This window comes from Camelus ferus, chromosome 4, assembly GCF_009834535.1.
Source record: "Camelus ferus isolate YT-003-E chromosome 4, BCGSAC_Cfer_1.0, whole genome shotgun sequence".
In the NCBI taxonomy this organism is placed as follows: domain Eukaryota; kingdom Metazoa; phylum Chordata; class Mammalia; order Artiodactyla; family Camelidae; genus Camelus; species Camelus ferus.
In genome coordinates, this window is record NC_045699.1 from 21422372 (window position 1) to 21445593 (window position 23222).

Here is a 23222-nt window from a genome sequence, read left to right on the forward strand (position 1 = left end):
ATATAACACAATGTACCCATTTTAGTGTTCAATGACTTTTGGTGATTTATATGCCTGAAAAACCACAACACAATCAAAATAGAAACATTTTCATCAAACCAGAACACTTCTTGTGCCCCACTGCACAAATCCCCATCCCAACACCCAAACCTTGCCCCAGACAACCACTGATTCTGTCAGTAGAGACTTGATTTATCTTTTCTAGAGTCTTATGTAAATGGAATCAGGCAGAACTCTTTTCTATTGGGATTTTTTTCATTCAGTGTAATATTTTTGAGATTTTTCCCTTCTGTCACATGCATTAATAGTATCAGTGGCTTGTTCCTTTTTATTGATGAGTAGTAACACATTATATGGATATACCACAATTTCATTATCCATTAATAAACACTTGGGTTGTTTCCAGGTTTTGATTCTCATGAATAAAGCTACTATAAGTATTCTTGAAGAGTACTCATGTGGACATATGTTTGTGCTTCTCTTGAGTAGATACTTAAGGAGTGGAATTTCTGGGGCATATGGTTAGTGCATATTTACCTTTACAAGAAACCAACAAACTGTTTTTCAAAGTGATTGTACCATCTTACAATGTCATCAGAAATATAGGAGAGTTCCAGTTGCTACAAATGCTTACCAATGTTTGGTATTGCCAATGTTTTTAATTTTAGCTGTTCTAATGGGAATATAGTAGTATTTCATTATGGTTTGAATTTTTATTCCCTGATGTTTAATGATGCTGAGCATCTTTTAAAAGGATTATTAGCTTAATTTTTATATCTTCTGTAAAGTGTTCAGATTTTGCCAGATTTTTAATTGCTTTTTTCTTATTTTTGAGTTGTAAAAGTTCTCTCTATATATAATGTAAACAAGTCATTTGTCAGATACATGTATCATGATTACTTTCTTCTAATCTGTGACTTAACTTTCATTTTCTCAAGAGTTTCTCAGAGAGTTGAAGCTTTTAACTTTAATGAAGTTTAATTATCACATTTTATTTAACGATTTGCTTTTTGTGCCCTGCCTATGGAACTAATTTTTCAACCAAAGAAGCAAGGCAACAGACTAATCTTACAGTATTCGTGGTGTTACTAAGTATCCCATCATCCAGAAGCAGCCAGTCTTACGGAATGGTAAAATGAACTCTTGAAAAACAAACTTATGGTTACTGGGGGTTGGGGGGAAGGAAGTGGGGAGGGATAAATTGGGAGTACAGGATTTGCAGATACTAACTACTATACGTAAAACAGATAAACAACAAGGTCCTACTGTATAGCACAGGGAAATGTATTCAGTACCTTGTAATATGTATGTATATGTATGTGAAGCTGAATCACTATGCTGTACACCAGAAATTAACACAACATTGTAAATCTACTGTATTCGATTTTCTTAAATGTTCAGAACGGACTCTTGAGCACTCAGTTCCAGCTCCATCTGGGAGATACCATACTCCGAGCTAGAAGTGAGTCCTGCAGGACACGACACAGGCTGTGAACCAGTAACCTGTATATAGTGTTTCCTCCACAGCCAGAAAACGCGATTCCACTACCCAGAGCACACAAGCAGGAAAGGGGCCTCTAGTATTTCACCCCATGCTCTACTTTCTAAATGTTCTCTTCTCATTCCTGGAACTCTGCTGGTTTAGAGGCTGTAGGACTGAAAAATTAAATTCTCCCAGCAGGGAGCACAACCATGTTTCCAGTGAATTGGAATTTTAGGCTCTTCATCCTATTGGACATTGTTGTGACTTCAGGTAGACCTGCCTCCAACCCTGACCCTGGACTTACACAGTTCAGAGATGTTCATTGTCTGGCTGATCAGTATCTCCTGCAAAATGACTGCTGGTGTCTCCTGCAAAATGGAAGAACATTCAGAGTTTTTAAGGAGTCAGTTACTTTGTATCTTATCTTTCTTGCTATAAATATAATTTTTAAAAAAGCACTAAAAATCTCAAAAACAGTTCAGTTTACCACAAGGGAGGGGTATTTTCGACTATATGCATATTTAATTAGTTATGGCATTATGTTATATGAATAGGCTAACACATTGCCTATTTTATTCATTGATATAGATTATTTTTATGATGAACCTAATGGGACCCATTTTGCCCTAGCAGATAAATGGGGCTATAAGGCAGTCAGACACAGGATGGGTACGTTTCAAAAGAGAGAAGGGTTTGGAAAAAGTCTGGGACATGTAGCACTACTGTCAGTAGGAGAGGGAAAAGCCTAGTTGTGGGAAGAAAAGGGAACCAGTGTATATCCTAATGTGGGCATGCAGAGGCTGAGAAAGGAGATACTCAAAAGGGGACATGAGAAGGAAGTAAAATCAAACTCACTTGTCCCAAATACCTAGTCCCGCCATTAAGGGACAATTTAATCTAGTAGAAACTCCACAGATATCTGAGTTAGGAAAGAAAATCCCTGTCCAAACTCTGCCAGATCTTCAAGGAATGTTCACAGTGCCACCACTGCCTTCAACTAGACTGTATTTTTCTCATCTGCAAAATGGGGAAATTAAAAATGGATGAGGACACCTCTTCCTCGTTTCTTAGTCTCATGAGTTTAATATGGTATCTAATTGAGTCCTTTGATCATCTCAAGTAATGGTGCATAAGGTATTTAAATTTATGCAGACTGTTTCTTTTGAAGAAGTAAAAACAAAACACATTCTCATCTATTAATGTTTAAATTTTCCAATGAGGGCACATAAAAAAAGAAAATATCCTAGTGCCCAGACGAGGGTCCAAACCTCAATTTTAGTTTTAACTCTGCCAGTTACTTGTTCTGTGACCTTAACCAAGTCACTTCCATTCCCAGGGACTTAACTTTGTTTACAGAATTACAGGATGAGATGTCACTCACCCGGGTCCCTCCAGCTCAGGATTCAGTGATGTGGGAGCTTCTGCCACAACTTGTCTCAGTCCTGACAGTGATTTTTTCCCTGGATGTCTTGTCTCAGAGTTTGGAAGATGAGAATAGCTTTTCCTGGCCATTTGTTGTAAAGGAAATGAAAGGCACAAAGTATGGAAATATCAATCATGAGCATTGTGATTTCAACAAAATTTATCTTTGATGCATTCTCACTCTCTACCTGTTGAGGCTCACAGCCTCTTCTCAGGGCCCAACCCCAACCCAAGCTTTTCCCACAAGTTCAGGATTCTCTCGTGGTGTTTTGGGTAACCTGGTGAGCAGGTTGCATGGCCTGGAGGAGTCTCACAGACACAGTGGGGTTTGGCAGTCTTCAAGAAGGTCAAGGAAATGTTTAAACAGCAGTCAGAATACCAAGGGCTAACAATATTTTTTCATTTATGCTTAGGACTGTCAATGTTTTATTGGTAAACTTTAATCCAGCAATATCAGGTATTTTAAAGTAAATTAACTTGATGTACACATATTTTACATGTACATGTATAATTATATGTAATGGCTATTTATTCATAGTGTGTATATTCAAACCCATGATGCCAAATTCTTGGAATAAGTCCTATTTGGGTCATCCCAGCCCTCAGAATCTTGTTCTACAATTGTTCATTCTAGAATCCATTAAAATCAATCAGTCCCCAGCATACCCTGTACTGTAGTAACCAATGACTTGGGAAACAGCACAGGGCACAATACATTAATATCCATTTGGCAATCAATGAAATCAAGGCAAATATGGGATAGGTAACTTTTTTAGCACAGAGAAAACAGAAGATAAAATTCAGGATCCTCCAATATTTACTTGTCAAATGGAAGGCTGCCAGTAAATACTTGTGAATGAATGCAAGAAGACAAGAGAGTGTCTGAGTTACTGTATTATACTGCATCCCAAAGAGCAGCACAAAGGCTGAGACCGGAGTGACAAGTGCCAAGCTCAACCAACTCCAAGTACCCTTTTTGTTCAATGAAACTGACATAAGGTGAGCAGTTTCCTGTTTTGTTATTTACTGTTTTTGAAGCAACTTTCAAAGTCTAAATTTTCAGCCCAGTTTCTTTCAGCTTCTGAAACTACAGAATACTTTGTGAGTGAAGTTTATCCTGATGGCTCTGAGATTTCCATTCATTTGTAAATAAAAATGTGCTTTTGTATTACTATGTATAGCACATGATATTTTATATTAAAAGAAACAATTTTATCATCACATCTATTAAATTATGTGGAAATTATAATGAATTGCATGGTATATGCTATATTCTAATGAAATGTGTTATTTTATAATAGCTCCTTCTAAATCCCAGGCCCTACCCTGGTACTCAGTCTCCAAAGATGGTTAAGACACAGGTTGCAGACCTTGAGAAAATTACAGCCATGTGGAAGAGACGGAAATGTTTTAAAAATTTTTTTTTGTTAAAAAGAAGTAGAAAGTCTGTGTTTACAAGAAAATCTCTAAAATATTTAGCATCATGTCTACAACTTACTCTCAAACAGTTTAAAAAATATATGTATACTGTAATATGTATAAATAAATGTGTATATATATACATATATACATATATATATAAACACATATCCTTAGAGAGAGAACAATAAAGCAAATATGCGAAAATATTAGTATTTGGGGAATTTGGGTAAAGGATATACAGCATGCATTCTCCATGAGGCAATATTGTACTCAAAGGAATGAAAATTGTTCTTGGGAGCAAAAAAATCTGACTATTTTTCCATGTAAAGCTCAGATATACATAGAGTTTATAAGTAGATTTACAATAAATCTGTGATATTAAAATTTCATGGCAGAAGGTAATTAGAAAAAAAAATCTGTACAAGGGCTGGGGGGCAATAATGAGGAAAAGACTGAGAAACACTGGTATACACGAATTCTTTATACTCTTCTTGCAATTCTTCGACAAGCCTGAAATTATTTCTGAATAAAAAGTGTAAACATTGTGATATGCCAGTGCTGGGACTGTTATTGGAGCTTGGATGAGGGGGCCCTAATTCTGCAGGAGTGGGTGAGGGTGGCGCTGGGTCAGGTGACAGGGGAAGTCCCTAACAGAAGGGTGACATTTGCCCCAAACCTTGAAGGAGGATCATGAGTGTGCTGGGTAGATAAGGACAGGGTCTAATCCCAACAAGCTTCAGAGGAAGATTAAATTCTATATCATTCAGTTTTATTGTTTAGCATATTTTACCATATTCTAATGAGATACAAATTGATAAACCATGTCTTTTCTAAAGGATGACTCACAATTAAATAACAATTCGTTGTTACACAGAAGATCCAACTTCTAAACTTTCTAAAGAAATGGGAGTTTGAGGAAAAGCCTTTCCTCTAGGATTCACCCCAACTTTCAGTCTCTGAGGGAATGTTTCTCGAGTCACAATTTATAGACTTGGGAAAGCCTTGGGATTTTTGGACAGGGAAGGTGCCATCCTATGAAACTGGCCTTTTGCTCTGCAGTTGCATTGGGTCACAGAAGGTGGCTTTCACATTCCAGAGCAGCAAACCCTGCCTTGCTGTCAGCTGGAAATCCGACACTGAGCTGTGGAAATGCACAGTCAGAAAGCATGCTGTGAGAAGAGGCACATAAAGGGGCAAACGCTGGAAAAATTGTACTTTTCTTCCCATGACAGTTGCCTTTTGTTTGGACAAATAATTTGAGGAGAGAACAAAAAAGCGGCTGTTTGCTTAATGCCAAGCCACAAAATCATGGAGCCTTTCTGGCCCCAGCTAGGAGAAAATTCCTTGTCCCAAGCATTCCTGATGACTGGTCTTCAGGTCCTGCAGACTGAGGTGACACAGAAAGCACCCACTGTCTCCAGTGCCCCTTTCACTCGGCAGTGCCCACCTCACTCATTTGTAACTCAGTAGGACAGGAGGCCAGGGAGGCCAGAGAGCTCAATGCCAGGCCAGGCCAGGCCAAGCCAGAGGGGGCTGCAATGGAGAAGGGTGACCTGAAAGTAAGTCAGTAATGTGTAAGGATGCCCTGCCTGCTAGTTGCCTGTTTTCTTGGCGAGAAGAATCTGCAAAAAGAGCACAAAACCTTGTGTTCAAAAGTTTTGGCGTTTGTAACATATACAGACGCGTACACACATAGACACACATGCCCAGAAACACCCAAACTGCTTGTGATATATACATTTGGTGCCAACATAAACAGGATCTTGGCCAAAAACCATGTTGGTTAGCAACTGGCCAATGAAGTGTTTAAAGTTAGAGGCCAACAGAAAAACCCAAACAGTGGTGTTTTTTCTTAAACTTGAAGCCACCAGTCAGCATTGCTTTTCCTTTGCAGAACGGCTTTCTAATATCTTCACTCAGGAAAGATCCTGTCTGCAAAGAGGCCTGTGATGAGTTTGCTATTAGTTGAGTTCATTACCATAAATCCATCCAAGGTGAGTTCCAATAACAATTACCAGGCCATCAAGCCATGAAACCCAAGGGCCGTTTTGAATTTGTGACCAGTGCCAGTGAGAGGGAGGAGGGAGGTGCCGGGCTTCTACAACTGCCTGGTCTCCAAAGTTTATGGAAGGACTGAGGCCCCAAAGGAGGAAGGAGCAGCTTGCTGGGCCAGCCAGCTGCCACCTGGAAGAGTAGGCTGGGAAGGAAGTAGATGCTGGTCACTCAGACCTACAGAGTCCACCCTTGGCCCCATGTAGAGTGAGCACGTCATCCTAGGGGTATCCACACACTAGACACGACTCTTCCTCACCATCTCCCACCTCCAGGGATCAAATGCTCCTTCTACTCCCTAATAAAGTTGGTTCCCAGGAAAGGACTGATGTCCATTATTTACCACTTGACTGAATATATTTTAGTCAATGTTAACAGGTCATAGGATGTGTTGCACTTGAAGTCTATGGCCCAACAGCCTTGACTTCTGCTAGAAGAACTAGAGTCCTTGGACAGCAAATGGGACAGGGTTTGGTAAGGATGAGGAGTGTCAGGCTTTCTCAAAAGGATGCTCACTGTCTGCGTGTTCTTCATATCTCAGCCTCATTCTCCATTCCTAAGTAGGTTAAATCCGGCCGAGATGGTCTCTTGGTACCATATACCTCTCCTTAGCCCTTGCTAAGTCAAGACTCATGTCTATACTGAACCACCATTCTCTCTCAAGTACCTAGCCCAGTACCTAGCATACAGCACATTTCAGTGACTGTTTGTTGAATGAATAAATCAATGAAAGATTAGATGAAGGTTTGGATGGATAAATGGATGGGTAGATGGGTGGATAGATGGACAGATGGATGATGGAGGCATGGATGAATGATGATTGATGGATGATGGAATTTCAATATAGCTCCATCGGGGCCCTGTTCATCTTTCTATGATCCTGCCTCCCTGAGAACTCTCTTGCAAACTTAAAGAAGCCCAATCAATAGGTGATGGTGTTACTGGATGCTCATGATGAATTACTGCAGTAGCAACTGAGAAAGGCCAAGAGAGCAACCAAAGAGAAGGGCTGGGAAGGTAAAAGGCAGAGAGGGAGAAATAAGAGAGGTTGAGAGGTGTGCAGAAAAACAGACCATGGGCAGCTGGAGGAGAAAGGCAGAAGCTTTGGGGACCTGAAGGAAAAACAGAGGGAAGAGAGGCAATGAGACTAGCCATGGTGCTGGGGGGCGGGGGGAGTGGGAGGCAACTGAGAAGTGGGAATCATGGAAAAAGAACTTGTATTATCTGGAAAACAAAAACAATAGGGGCTTCTCTAATAGGACTACAGGGAGGTGAAAGTTGAAAGTGGGAGGCTTGTAAGAGACGAGGAGAGGAATCGTAACCAGAAAAATTTAAGTAGCAGAGAAAGAGAAACAAGACGAAAGAAAAATGCTGGTCCTGAAAGCTACAGAAGGGGTGCCTAGCCTGGGAGAGCCAAAGCCACAGCCGCTCTGCCAAGGGAGGAAACCTTAGGAGACCCGCCCAACCAGAATCTCGAAGTCTCAGACTTTTTCCACCTTATGAGCTGTAAATTGATCTATTCAGTTAGAGAAACCTGGTTTTTATTGAGTAATTTCCTCTGAACGACCTCCAGTTTTGAAAATGTCCCCAAAGTTCTCTGACTGCTCCCTCCCCGGCCAGGTCCCTGCGTCAATGCCCGTAAATCACAGAAGGCAGGCCCCCCTTGCTGCCCGTCCCCTGGCTAATCCTGATATGGCATGGGGTCCTGCGTGGTGCCGAGACCTCGGCTCTGTTTGTTCTGCCAGCCAGGTCCCAGAATGCACCTCGCTGAGCTGACATCCAGGCAGCCGCTCAGGAGCCCCCAGCCACAGAAGGGATTTCTAACTGTTCCCAAGCCACGTCCTATGCCTGGCCTGGATATCAAGGAAATGTCTCCATTTTTCTTCTTAGCCCTAAAATGGGGCCTCTTGCAGATACAAACAAGGAGCTCTTTTATGGGAAGCACTGCCCATCACTTGCTTTTACATTGCATCCTTTATGCCAGTATCCCTCAAAGCACTTTCACAGACAAGTGTTATTGTCTCCCCCCTTACAGATGGTACAGAGAGGACAGCACAGAAAGTTAAGTGGTTCAATGAAGGTCACTCAGAAAGTCAGAGCAGAGGTGGGAAAAGAATCAGAGCTCCCTGCTCCCAGGCCTATCACCTGCCACTCCCAGGCCTAGATGGAAACAACCAACATCTGTGAGCGACCTTCCCACACTCCCAGCAGCAGTGTGCAACAACCCCCCACCTTTGCTACTAAGGCTCAGAACTGAGCCTCTAACCAGGATTGCATAGATCCTTGGATGGAAGGGGCCATCTTGCAAAATCAATTGAAGGCCGATGGACTTGCCAAGACCCAGTAGGGTGGGAGGGGGGCCTGAAAGTCCCCTCAGGAGGCAAGATGCAGGCGTCAGGCTCGAAAAGTGATTGCATTACCTGTGTAGCTGAGGTTTTACTGCTTGCTCAATCTGAAAGTTAGCGAAGTAGTAATCAATGAAAAGGAAATATAATTGAGAAGATTAAAAGCTGAGGGTGGGTATGGACTGGGGAGGGAAGTGATTGCTAAAGAGGTCCATTTGTATAATTCAAAGGTCGATGCCTCTCATTAAACTCACATCTCCAGACACTCAGGGGATGAAAGAAAATCTCTCCATGCTGACTGGCTGACACCTAAGAGTTTCCTCCGGCCACTTGCAAGGGTAGCGTGAGACCAGAGGGACAGAAGAAACCGTTGGAAGGAGACTTTAGGAGAATCCACAGCAAAAGAACATTTAGAGAAATGAAACACAAAACCAGGCCTTCTGACCCTTTTAAAAATGATATCCAAGTTTCTTTTAGACTAAGGAGGGCTTGTTTACAAGAGCTGAATGAAGGCTGAACTGATGCCCAGGGAAGTTCTAGACTGGCACAACCTCACCTCCTCTGTTTATATTCACACCCACCCTTTAAAACACACACACACACACACACACACACACACAGTTTATCCTTACATGGAATGGGGAATGCATGTGTTTCTACAGCTTCGGATCAGTCACGGGCTCTGGCTGACACCACATGTTTACTTGCAGAACTAGCAACTATCTGTCTCTGAGGCAAGTGACAAGTTTGTCTTCCACATTCCTCCCTGGGAAAGAAGGTGTATAGGCAGGTGTGTGTGTGTATATCTATAGGTCTAAACTGACACTTGAGGGCTGTGGAGTCCAGGAGGCCAGGCCACCACTGCCAGCCAGGACATGAGCACCAGAGCAGACAATACTATGGTTTGCCTTCCTGCTGTTGCTCTTTTTCTGTGGAGGCTGCTAACAAGAGGATACCCACTCTAGGTCTCCCTTGTCCCTTCATTCATCTTCTGTCCTTGCTGCCAACACCAGCAACCCCTACCAGTGTGTCTCGGAGACTACAGGATACAGGCAGGGCTGCCAGACTTAGCAAATGTATTCATTTGCTATTGCTGTGTAACATATCACCACCAACTTAGCAGCTGAAAACAACACAAATGTTTCTCTCACAGTTTGCAGGGGTTTGGAGTCTGGCATAATATGGTTGGGTTCTCTGTTCAGGGCCTCCCACACTGAAATCAGGATCACCCAGGCTGCTGTCTCTCTTGAGGCTTGGGGTCCTCCTCCAAGCTCTTTCAGGGTGTTGTCAGAATCTAGTTCATTGTGGTGTAGGTTTGAAGTTCCTATTTTCTTGTTGGCTGGTAACTGGGGGCTGCTCTCAGCTCCTAGAGGCCCACTGCTGTGTCCTGCCATGTGGCCTTCTCTGCAACATAAAAGTATTCTCCTTCAAGGCTAATGGAGAATTCTCTACTGCTTTGAATCTTAGACGTCTTCTGTCTCTGGCCCCTAGATCCAGATTTAAAGGGTTCTTATGGTTAGGATCTAGCCTATACAGACAATCTCCTTTTGGATTAACACAAACTCAACTGATCAGTAACCTTTATTACATTTGCAAAAATCCCTTTTGCCATGTAATGTAAGAAAATCATAAAAGTGATGTCTCACTAAGTTACTGGTGTCACCCACGCTCCAGGGGAGGAGATTATTCAAAGGTAAGGGTCAGTGGGGAGCGTCTAAGAATTCTGCCTAACACAACAAATGAAAATACAGGATGCCCAGTGAAATTTGAATTTCAGATTAACAATGAATACTTTTTTATTATGATTATATCTCATAAAATATTTAGGACACACTTATACTTAAATATTATTTGTGGTTTATCTGAAATTCAAATTTCACTGGGCATCCTGTATTTTATCTGGCAATGCTAGACACAGAGCCTCAGGGCCTCTGCTCCACATACAGGACAAAACTGGCCTGCAGTAGAAGGCATTTCCTTTGTGAAGCAGGCAGCGGTAGAACTTTCTTCAGCTGGGGGCCCTTTGGTGATAAGAGAAGGCCTCTGTGGCCATATTTCTACAGCATCACTATTTCTGCTTCCCTCCCCCAGCTCCCTCAGCCCAGGGCTGTCAACACTCTGCAAATGCATGGAGAGCAATTGTTGTTCCCAGGCCATGTGCAGAAACGGCCCTGAAGGTCAGCCACAGAGTCTCACTTGCCTAGAATCACAGCCTGGTGGGTGGAGCAGGGAATCAGGATGAGGGGGGCTTCGGTGCAGGGGGAGGCAGATGCAATCCCAGGCCCTCTCCCTTCTGCCCTGTGTGGAAGATTCCTGCCCCAGAAGAAGCTCTTTCCCTAGAGGTGGGTCATACAGGCTCCGGGCTGTGGAAAGCTCCCCTCACCGGCAGTTTTCCTTGTGAGCGATGCTTGGCTCTCCTCACGGCTGCTCCAAATCCTTGCCAGCAACACTTCAAACTCTGGCCGGCCCAGTGTTACATTTTAACAGGCCAGGCCCTATTAGTCTGATCCTAGGATGGGTTATTCTTTCCAGTTTTCACTAACAAAAATCCCCTTTTATTTGGACACTCAAGTGGCCTCTAGGAACGAGGCTTTCATGAGTTGCCAAAAATGTTCGGATGCGGCAACATTTGTGTGTGTGGCCAATTACATTGGTACCTCTGGGGCTGATCCCACAGGCCTTTCTCAGGCAAGACTTCTATGAACTTCCAGCAGACCCCCCACCCTTTCACTTGAGCTCTATCTGCAAGAGGAGGTCCTGGGTGGCTGCCTGGGCGGCTGGAGATGAGTTTATGCCTGGAGTTCTTAACTCTTATGAAATCAATCCGAGTGGGGAGAGTGATTTATAAGAGCACTGGTCAATGCATTATTAGAATTAATATCATTATTTCGCTGCTTCCTTTTTTAGTTTTTTCCTCTCATAAGTCAATTTAGTTCGATAAGATTGGGCTGAGTTTTGGCTGCACACAGACTGGAGTGTTCTGCGTGGTAAGAGGAAAGGACTGTTTGGCAAGTTCAGACAATGCCTCCATTGTTTTCTGATTTATTGAAAGCTCAGGTTTTGCTAGTATTACATGGGCTTGTTGATGTTTTGCAAAGCAGGGATTAGAATTTTTCTGACCTGAAGGCTATCTCCGTATAGCGTTGGTTTCTTAGAGTCTCTAGTTTGTTGTAATTTGCCTTTTCCATAGCCAAGTAATGGCCACTGAAAGGGTGGGTAGGTATTTTTATAATCATTCTCTCTTTCCATCTTCCTGTTTGGCCAACACACACTAACTTGTCTCATGTCTGCTCTGAGTTTCCTAACTGCCTGCAGAAGAGGATCTATTTGAGTCTTTTCCTTCATCATCATATGTATTAAATATGTTGGTTGTGCAATCTGCCTTTCCTGTTGATTGGATCCCAAGCCAGCGCAGGCTGGAGACCCCCATTGAAGGCCCACGAATATGGGTATCTGGGGCATATTCATGGGGGTTTAGTCGCTCTCTTTCAATAATCTCTTCATGCACTTCATGTAAACATCCCCTCCACTACATGCTTTTCAGAAATCTGTTGCAGGAGACGTCACTAGGGAAGCCTGAGGTATTTTCTTATGAAAAGGACAACATCAGAAATGCTTAGAGATTAGTCTGCAATAGGAAATCACAAAGAGCTGATTTGTCTTCAAGTCCAGTCATGCTCACTCATGCTCACTTCGCCCTTCATCTCTCTCACCCACCACATCTTCACCCTTGCGTCATCATTCACCTGCTCGTCAGCCTTCCTGGAGCTCCATGCCATGGCTTTTGCTATCTATAGTTCTTGCCTGGAGATTCTGACTCCTCTTTTCCTCCTTGCTGTGAAAGCAAAACAGGAGAAAAAACTTAGGAGAGCAGGGTGCAGTCCCAGTGGAACACGAAGCAGCTCCTAAGAGGCATTTGGATATTAACCCATCTAGGGCTGGCCAAAAGCCTGGTGGTGATTTGTTTTATTAATTCTAGCAGAAATTGATGTTTAAATAAGTCTTAAAGAGACAGGACTTCCAAATCCAGGGTCTTACATATAACACTCACTCACTAAACTATTGTGGAATCAACCAGATTTTATATTGATCAGTTTTTTTTCTGTTTGAGAAAGAGAAGTTATTAAAAAACAAAACAAACTTTCCACAAGTGAAAGCTTTCCCCAATAAGGGCTTATCATTATATCCTTAGAGACAATCCCATGTCAGAATTACAAAATAAGCCACGATACCCCAGTACTTGGAGCTGGGAATTCACAGGGCAGCCTCAGTTTTCCTGGAAACATGATTTGCCTTCATGTGAGCACAGCACATCGACATCATACCATCATTGCCCCACAATCCCAGTTCACACACCATCTCTGGCTAACACACGCAAGTCTGTTTCTTCCAAGGAGAGAACTTAGAAAGGAACATGAATCAAGAAATTGCTTCTGAAAACTGAAAGAGATCATTAAAATGTTGGTTCTGGAATGCACATCACTGAGACAGCAATCCAAAGGTGGCAAAAACTTGACAAGTGGTGTTACAAGTAAGGAGCTTTTACTCCCTTGTAATTCCATGTTCTAAGGTGCTAGGTTCCATTTCATCTTGTCATTAACACAATATTCTGGAAAGCTGACACATGAGTCCCGTTTTACATATGCCATAGTTGAGGCTGGGGGAATTTAAGTGGCTTGTCCCAACACTCATGGGTATGGACCAAAGCCAGCTTTCTTGTTCTCCTTTTGAGAAACACTGTTCAGAATGAATATATTTTTTCTAAATAGCAATTCTTAGTCACATATCTTTCCAATCAGGCTGTGAAGTCCTTGGTGATGGTGATGATGACAATAGGGATCATTTATTTTAATCCACTACATTTCAAGCACTATATTATGCTTAAATATAACTTAATCTTCAAAATTACCCTGTAAGTTAGGATAATAACATTAGCCCCATTGTATTAATTAGGAAAGGAAAGGCTCAGAGTTGTGGATTAACTAATGCAAAGTCACACAGCTCAAAGATAGCCAAGCTCTAATTTGGACTGCATTCTGTGTGCTTTCAGTAACTGCTGGATTGCACTGCAGTGTATGCTTGGTTAGAAAACCTAGGCTGACTGTTTTTGTGTCTCTTTCCTGTAAAGAGTTTCTTTCTCCTCATTTCTCACAGCAGGCAATTCCAACTGCTAGCCCCATATAAACATGTCCTAGTGTGTAACTGACTCATACAAACTCAGGGCTAACCATCTAGAGCACAACGCACCAGGTACAAAGGAGGGGAAGCTTCTCTGTCTCTCTGTCTCTGTCCCTGTCTCTTAAGAGCTACTTTTACAGCTCAACATTGTTCTATTTCTGGCTTCTCACTGATAACACAGATCAGGGCCACAAAGTGAGATCCACTCGTTCACATCCATGAGTCTCAAGCAGAGCACAGAAGTGTACAGTCAGGCCTTCAACTACTGGAAATGTTCATGGATCACTCTGGGTAAGGATTCATCATTTTTGAGACAGATAGTGTAGTTGCTCAGTGAAATCAGAAAAGCCAAAACCAGAACAAATCATAATAAAATTTATATGGAACCACAAAAGACTTAGAATTGCCAAAGCATCACTGAAGAGAAAGAAAGAGGCTGGAGAAATAACTCTCCCAGACTTCAGACAATACTATAGAGCTACAGTCATCAAGACAGCATGGTATTGGTACAAAAACAGACATATAGACCAATGGAACAGAATACAGAGCCCAGAAATGAACCCACAAATTTTTGGTCAACTGATCTTCGACAAAGGAGGCAAGAATATACAATGGAATAAAGACAGTCTCTTCAATAAATGGTGTTGGGAAAACTGGACAGCAGCATGTAAATCAATGAAGATAGAACACTCCCTTATGCCATACACAAAAATCAACTCAAAATGGATCAAAGACTTAAACATAAGACAAGATACAATAAACCTCCTAAAAGAAAACATAGGCAAAACATTAACTCATATACATCTCATATACATATACACCTCCTAGGGCAGTCTACCCAAGCAATAGAAATAAAAGCAAGAATAAACAAATGGGACCTAGTGAAACTTATAAGCTTCTGCACAGCACAGGAAATCATAAGCAAAACAAAATGACAACCTACAGAATGGGAGAAAATTTCTGCAAATGGTGAAACTGACAAAGGCTTGATCTCCAGAATATATAAGCAGCCCATATGACTTAATAAGAAAAAACCAAACAACCCAATCCAAAAATGGGCAAAAGACCTAAACAAGCAATTCTCCAAGGAAGAAATACAAATTATCAATAGGCACATGAAAAAATGCTCAATATCACCAATTATTAGAGAAATGCAAATCAAAACTACAAAGAGCTATCACCTCACATCAGCCAGAATGGCCATCATTCAAAAGTTCACAAATGACAAATGCTGGAGAGGCTGTGGAGAAAGGGGAACCCTCCTACACTGCTGGTGGAAATGCAGTTTGATGCAACCACTGTGGAAAACAATATGGACATTCCTCTAAAGACTAGGAATAGACTTACCATATGACCCAGTAATCCCGCTCCTCAGCATATATCCAGAAGGAACCCTACTTCAAAAAGACACCTGCAGCCCAATGTTATAGCAGCACTATTTACAATAGCCAAGACATGGAAACAGCCTAAATGTCCATCAACAGATGACTGGGTAAAGAAGAGGTGGTATATTTATACAATGGAATACTATTCAGCCATAAAAACCGAACAATGTAACGCCATTTGCAGCAATATGGATGTCCCTGGAGAATGTCATTCTAAGTGAAGTAAGCCAGAAAGAGAAAGAAAAATACCATATGAGATCGCTCATATGTGGACTCTAAAAAAAAAAAAAAAATCCAAAACAGAAACAGACTCATAGACATAGAATACAAACTTGTGGTTGCCAAGGGTGGGAAGGGACAGACTGGGAGTTCAAAATTTGTAGATACTGACAAGCATATGTAGAATAGATAAACAAGATTATACTGTATAGCACAGGGGAATATATACAAGATCTTGTGGTAGCTCACAGAGGAAAAAAAATGTGACAATGAATATGTGTATGTTCATGTATAACTGAAAAATTGTGCTCTGCACTGCAATTTGACACAACATTGTAAAATGACTATAACTCAATAAAAAATGTAAAGAAAGAAAGAAAAAGAAAGAAAGAAAGAAAGAGGGAGGGAGGGAGGGAGGGAGGAAGGAAGGAAGGAAGGAAGGAAGGAAGGAAGGAAGGAAGAAGGAAGGAAGGAAAGAAAGGAAAGTAAGGAAAGAAAAGCTGTGTTCAGCTCCCAACTCTAAAACACACCAGCTGTGCCGCTTCAGGCCAGTCACTTAACTTCATTCAAGGTACTTCCTCACCTATAAAATGGGGACAATGCCGTTCTACTTTCAGTAGCTATGAGGATTACAATACACCTCTTCTGGCAAGGAGTAGGCCATCAACAAATATTGCTTTCCCTTTTGGAATATATGGAATATAATACAGATTTAGCTCAAGATGCTAGATTACATAAGTTGTAACCATCAACTCCTAGACTCTGTCTTAACACAGTGAAGCACTCAGAAGTTATTGCCTTAAGTGCAACTTAATTTACCCTTGTAGTAAGCACTCCAGCCCACCTGTGTGGACCACCCTGCATGGCTTTACCTTGGCACTTTGGAGGTTCTCAAGGGCTAGTGAGTCCAAGTGTGGTGGGTGGTCCCAAACTGCGAGGTTGCTATTTCATCTCTTTGCCCCACACATCACTTTTCTGTTCTGTTGGTGTGACCTCAATTTATTTCTTGCTTTCTCTATTCCTCTGTCATCCAGTGATGTTCTCCATTGTCATCAGACCCTCACTTCTTTCTGATTTTGTTTTCTTTTTTTTGCCCCTTTCCTCCAGTTTTCTCAGTCTTCAGTACCAGTGAGACTTGGCTGGTATCACTACTAACTGGCCAGCAGGAAACAGATGGCACACTCAAATTCAAAAAACTCTAGGAAGGTTTAATCAAAGGACTGTAAAGTGTGGGCAGGGTGCACCACACAAGGGATGATGCAGTACCCTGGGTCTAAGGACAAGGGAGCTGTTACCACCTCTAGGCCCAAAGGGATGGGGGAAGGAACCCCGAGCTTAGCTTCTAGAACCTGGAAGGAGGGTGCCAGAGAGAGAGAGAGACCCTATTGGAGAGGGACAATAGCCTCAATAGAGAGAACCAGGATAAATACCTCCAACCTTCTCTCATTGCTAACCCCCACGCCCTGTAAGTGTTTCCCATTAGACAAACCCATCAAGAAGCCAAGGAGCAAGGCTTCCAGGGCCCAGAGCAGGGTGAAGTAAGGTAGAGGGTCTGGAGGGACACAGACACCAAAAAGAGCTTGCCTTGTCCTGGCTCACAAACCCAGCAGTCACCAGAATTCTAGATAATCAGGGCGTGGCTGCCATTTTATGCAGACTCACTGGCTAAATTGTGTGTTTCATCCTCATTCCATTTCCCTTTCTTTCTTTAATTTTCTATGGCCTGCTCTACATTTAATGGAGCTATTTTAAGCATACACAGGAGATCTTGCCATACACAGGGAACAATCAATGTTCTCACTTAATAATTCATTCTTTCATTAAATGCCCCCCAAGTAATTAACTAAAACATGAATAAATTCCACACTGATATTTGCTAAAGTTTTGTTTCCAGAGAATTTTACCTGTTGGCAGATATGCCAGGACCATTATTTACTATGAGGAACAATGAAACAAGAAAACCGCACAGTGGATAGTCACAGGGTACCAACTTCATTCTCACAGTTGTCAAACGCTTACTAAGCACTAGATAGTTTAGAGACATCATCTCCAAAACGGAAACAGTCCTATGAAGTTTTAAAGAAACAGAGGCCCAGAGAAGCTTAGTGTCCTGCCCAGGGTCATATCAGGCAGAATTTGACACCAGGTTTGTCTGGACCAAAGCCCTGCTCTTTCTACTATTCCCACCCCTCACTCCATCTTTCTAACACTTCTATGGGGAAGTAAGTGATGCAGAAAAAAATACCCTAGTAAGTCAGGGTTGTCCACATTTCAACACACACGTTCATGTGGTGTGTGTGTGTGTGTGTGTGTGTGTGTGTGTGTGTGTGTATCTATCTATACCTATATAGATAGATATATATAAAAGAGAGAGAGAGAGGGCCAAGTGTGGATTTCCGAAGCTTTGGAGACCACCTCTGAGGAACATTCTAAAAGAATGAGTGAAAAAGGGGAGAAAACTGGCAGAAAATAAGATTTTCTGCTCCTTCCTCATTCCCCTGAGCATCCTTCCCCACAGAAGTTTGGCCAGTAATTTTCCACAGGCCCAAATGTTTATCTAAGTTCTCCAAAGAAGCCCACCCTCACTGAGAGTAACTGTGTCCTGGCCCTGGTATCAGTCTGTAAGAGGCACAACTACTCCTGAAAGGCTTTTCAAATTAGAACTGGGATCATACTCTTTTTTAATAATTTGTTTCCTTCATAACCTCCCTGTTAGCATGTACTGATTGTTTCACATCATCATAAAATACACTTCTTTGCTTTCACATTAGTTTTGGAAAAGGTGTGGACTGATGCTAAACCTCCAGAAAATCCTCTGTTAGGATAGTCTAAATGCTTAGGGAGGAAACTCATCTCCATACACATCCTGACCACTTCCCTACCCCTATCCCAAAGAGCTCCTCCTCCTTCATGTCCCTTTTGGAATAGTGCCCTATCAGTACCTTTGTGGTCTCAGTAACCCCTGAGTCCTGCCCCTCCCTCACACCCACAGTATCAGTCATCAAGCCTTGTTGGATCTGTGCTGTGAATCTTTCTCCTTCTTTTTTCAATGACCACCACAGTTTAAGCTCTTATCCACTCTCTGAGACACAATGAGTACTCCATACAGGTTTTTCCTGAATAACTGAACAAATGAGCCATTTGAGAGAGACTCCCCTAACCATCTCTCCGCTCCCTACCCATGTTCCACTGAGCCACTAGAGTTAGCTTTGTAATACTTAGATTTGATCATTTCCTTCCTTACCTTAGGTACCTCCAGTTGTCTGCCAATTGCCTAAGAGAATATCCCAAATGCTTTAACCTAACACAACAGGGACCCCATCCTTCTTTCCCAGTGCCCCCTCCAGCCTACCATGCACTCTATTCATTTATGCCTCCCTGCTTTGCTAATGTCCTGTCTACCCACAATGCTTATAGCCCTACTTCTTACAGCACCTCCTGCACTAGCATGACTCCATGCTCTTAACCACTACACTATGAAGGGAAGGAATTCTTTGGCCCAGACTGGCTCAGTTATAAACGGCTAGGGGAACAAAGTCACGTATTGCACACATGGCCAGTGGGAAGCATTCCTCTGTGGGGGGTGGGCATGGAAGGTGAACCATTATTAAGAGGCAGCCACCCCAAGTTATCTGTGATACTTCCTATGCTGCTGTAGACACACAGAGAGTACAGGCTCTATGTCCATCAACTAGTGTGGCAGGCAGGACCCATGCATCACAGAGGCCTGTCTGCTGACTGCGAGAGGCTGTGGCAGAGGAACCAGTTATTTTATCGGTTAGCTAACATGATCTCTTGTCATTCACAATCTAGAGACAAAATTCTTCGCTAGTTTTTTTTCTGGCTCTTGATAATTCAGCCTTATGTTACCATGCACTCCCTAAAGGAAGGAACAGAGAGTGAAAGAGGGAAATGGGGGGCAACATAAGAGAGAAGAGGCACAGAGAAATCAATGCCCTTCTTGTAAAATTGTTCTTCTTTTCTCTTTTCATTGGAACCACCCATTAAAAAGCATGAGATCAGAGTAGATTAGAATACTTCGAACATCCTTTACCTGCAGTCTTTTCTTCAAAAGAGATTTTAGTGGCACTATATGAATATATCCGACAGACACGGAGCTGGTGGGTGCAGGCAGACTGAGAGCCCAGCATGGCCTCCCAAATTCTCCTCCACAGCCGCCTGGGAAGCGGCAGGGCTGGAGCCCTATTGGCAAGCCCAGAAAAAGCCCAATCTCAGGTCGGTCTGCTCACCAGAGAGGACTGAATCTCAGCCTGGTCCTGGAAAAGGGCTGGCGAGGGAGGGTGCAGGAGGTCTTGGGACAAGCCCTGGTGGAGTTTTCTGTATTCGCTCTTCATCAAAGAATTCTAACAGAGCTGTTTTTCTTTTACCTTTGCAGGTCCCTCACTCGAGAGGAGAACATGGCTGTATCATTTGTGGCCTGCATGTGTTGTGTCTGGTTCCCGTGGTTTGTTTTCCTGCTTTGAAAGCGAAACCGTGCATGGCTCAGAGATGGAAAGCAGACCACGGTTTGTCAGCGCGGCCATTCGTCATGTCCCCCAGAGGGGGCTGGGAACTCCTGCAGCCTTGAGCACTGCCAGCACGCGGACCACCCAGCTTGCGGAGCTCGGAAGGCCACCAGGCAGTGCCGGGCACGAGGCTCTGCTACCCAGCTAGACGGGGGCCACCCCTGGGGACGCAGGCCTGAAATAAACCAGTGTGATGGACCTGGGGCCCGGCAGTCCAGGTCTCTTGCACGGTGAATCTGAAGTGGGCCCAGGTAAACTTGCAGAAAGGTCCAGAGTGAACAGAGCTTCTCAGATCCGCTTCAGAGCAGAGCCGGGGAGGAAATCACTTTACTGCTCCGTGAAAAGTCGTTTGGCTATGTTGAACTCTTTTGTTTTTTACTGTTCTGCAGAAAGCTAGTTGTAAAACACTCTGACATACAGCAAAGAACAAATGTCTGCACCTGCCCAGGGGGTGGGGGAACCAAAGGAGGCAGGAAGAGGCATCGCTGCAAGAAGAGGTTCCTAATGCAGCTGTCCCAGGCAGGGCGGCAGTTCTCAGCAGCTCCATCAGACTCACCTGGGCCTTCTGAAGGATGCCGTAGTCTGCAGTGGCCCACCTAGATCTTTGGGGCTGGCCGCCTGGAATTTGCATCTGTAATAAGTTCCCTGGTGAATGTTCTGTGAACTCATTTGAGAACCAGAGCACCAGGCAGTGTGATTACAGGACTCCATGATTGGGGAAGGTCTCTCCGTGTGAGTCCAGAAAGGTGCTCTGGTCTCCAGGGAAGCAGAGGCAGCCGGGGCCAGTCCCAGAGCTGACTAGCACGGCCGAAGAGGAGGATCCTGTTTGCTTTGCCAACTTGAGCCAAGGCTGGAGAACATGAGAGTGGTGCTCAAGGCTTCGGAATCCATAAAAGCCTGGTATAAATATGTACACCACTTCAACCTGGAACAATAACAGGACAGAGTGGGAACAGATGGTAACTGGGCTTACGGAGGAGCAAGTTGAGTCTAGAACTTGTATTCAAGACCTTATTCACGCTTATGTTCTTGCTCATTTTTACAGAAAGTGATGACTGTCTCACATTGTAATTTATTAAAGGTAAAGCTGTAATAGAAAAACATGGAAGTATGTGCTTTCACACTTTCTCTCATTTAAACTTACAGGACAACCTATCTCATTCGTGTTGGGCATATGCATCCAAGGCCCTGCACTGTGACCCAGTGTCGACTCCAGGCGCTCAGCATTCATCAACAGCATCGACGGGGCTCCCCTGGCAAGTGCAGGGATACTACAGTTTATCCTGACCCTGGAACTGACCTGATCTTTCAGGGTTTCCCAGAACATGATGAAGTGGTCCCTACCCTTCAGTCTCTCTCCCACTGACCTCTGCCCAGGAACACCCTCAGACCAGGCCTGTGTTCCAGGGATTGGCTGGGTTACCAGTTCTCTGGGACCATTTGGTGCTTCGTCAGCCCCCACTGGATGGCGACTCCTGAGTCAGGTTTCCTGACTTCATGACTTCAGCATGTGTGGCTGAAGGGACTGAGCAATCGTGCTCTCCACAACATCTGGCATGCTCTGTCTCTTGGGCTTCGTCTTGCAAATTTTCTAAGGAAAAAGAATCCTAATTATCTAATTTCTTTCCCATTGGGTACCAGGGTGAGTTTCGGTGGGAGGAAGGTATGCTGAAAAGAAAATGGCTCTTACTCCTTCTTGTGCATTATCTGACTTTGAAATCCAGTGATGAAAATGTCTGTGGGAGAGAGGAGGGGCTTTGGCAGGAGAACACATTCCAAGACCTACTGGCCCTAGCAGTCAGCGATCCTATGTTATCCACAAATGATTTATGTTAACACAATCAGTGTTCCTGAGGTGGGGGTGACCACCACTGACTATGGCCAAGGCTCCTTGGAAAAACAAAGAAAAGGAAGAGCTGATGGAACAAATGGTGTGAGGAGAGAAAGAGGGATTAGAGAAAAAGTACATGATGAAATGGGGATTAAAAAAAAGAAATAGCTGGAGGGAAGAACCAGGAGACGATTCTCTGCTTTACAAGAATTACTATTTCTATTTCCCTGACTATCTTCTTCTACTTTTAAAAGGAAAGGTGTTTTCCTTCATTGTATTAACACACAAGAAGTGCTTCACTGCATTAGACATTTCGGGAACTGTTGATTGAGGAGTCTCTCTCCTCATGTTAGAGCAGACAACTCTGAGCCAATATGTGAAATTCAATCAGACTTGGTAAAGACTCAGGGAGTAACTGGAATGACTCATGAATTTCTTAAAAAATTACCTTCACGCAAGCTGGATGAGTGAAGTTGTTTGCTTTGGGGACAGAAAGGTAGGCTAAAATGAGGCCATCATTGGTTTCCTTCTCTCTTCCTTTTTACTTCCCTACTTTTTTGCTAAAAGAGTAATTTTTAAGAGGATAAAGATGATCAAATTCATTCACATTTGGGATCATGAAGTCTTGGACCCATGATTGGCTTATGGTGTTTTTCATGTGGTGAGGATTGAAAAGAGGTCTTTAAAATGGATACAAGCAACCTCTTTGGTTGTCAGCTAACTCAGCATCAACACCACCTCCCACTACACCACCCTCTGCATCAGAGGGGAGGAGCCTGGAAACACATTTTCAGAAATCTTCCCCTGTATGGTTGTGGGTGAGAATCGGCCTTTCAGAGGCCCTTGCACAAAGTCTGGAAGCCAGAGTTCTCCAGCTAGATTTCCCAGCAGACACGTGGTCAGTCAGCAGATGCTGGGGTTTCCAGTCAAGCTCTAGAGAGTCACCTGCTCCAGAGTTGGAGGCCGGTGGTGTAGGCTTCCTGGAGGCTTGAAATTCATAGTGACTTCCGGACAAGCTTTTGAGAATTACCCACACCAATCTGGAGGGAGCTGAGCTCAGCAGTGGGAGTTTCCTTGAACTTAGCTCCCCAGCCGTTCCAGCAGTTTTGTAAGCCTCTAATTCTTTGAATTGAAGCCATTACTGCTTATAATACTTAGAGTGGCTTCTATTTCCCTGAACAAGCTCTGAAAAATGCAGCAAGCTGTTGGAATGGGACAAAATCACTTTGGGAGGGAGCGTAGACAGAGAAGAGAACAAGAAGCACATAAGCTACTTCCTTCCTTCTCCTGCTTCGCACAGTCTGACAGGCTGCCCTCCAGCTCAGTGGGGTCATTCTCAGCATTCAAGCTGGGTGGCTG

General features: G+C 43.3%; 1 protein-coding gene across 15 annotated transcripts in view; it reads right to left on the reverse strand.

Moving 5' to 3' along the window:
• Positions 1–23222, reverse strand: part of CCDC171 (coiled-coil domain containing 171) — a 488107-nt gene that overhangs the window by 102813 nt on the left and 362072 nt on the right. For 14 of the 15 annotated variants that reach the window (XM_032477676.1, XM_032477674.1, XM_032477673.1 and 11 more), the window contains 2 exons: positions 2865–2987; positions 1788–1851 (listed from right to left, as the gene is read on the reverse strand). The gene's annotated coding sequence lies outside the window, so the exon portion shown is untranslated. Of the gene's footprint in view, positions 1–1787; positions 1852–2864; positions 2988–20588; positions 20958–23222 lie in introns of all 15 variants that reach the window. The other variant, XM_032477663.1, reaches the window with a different exon arrangement.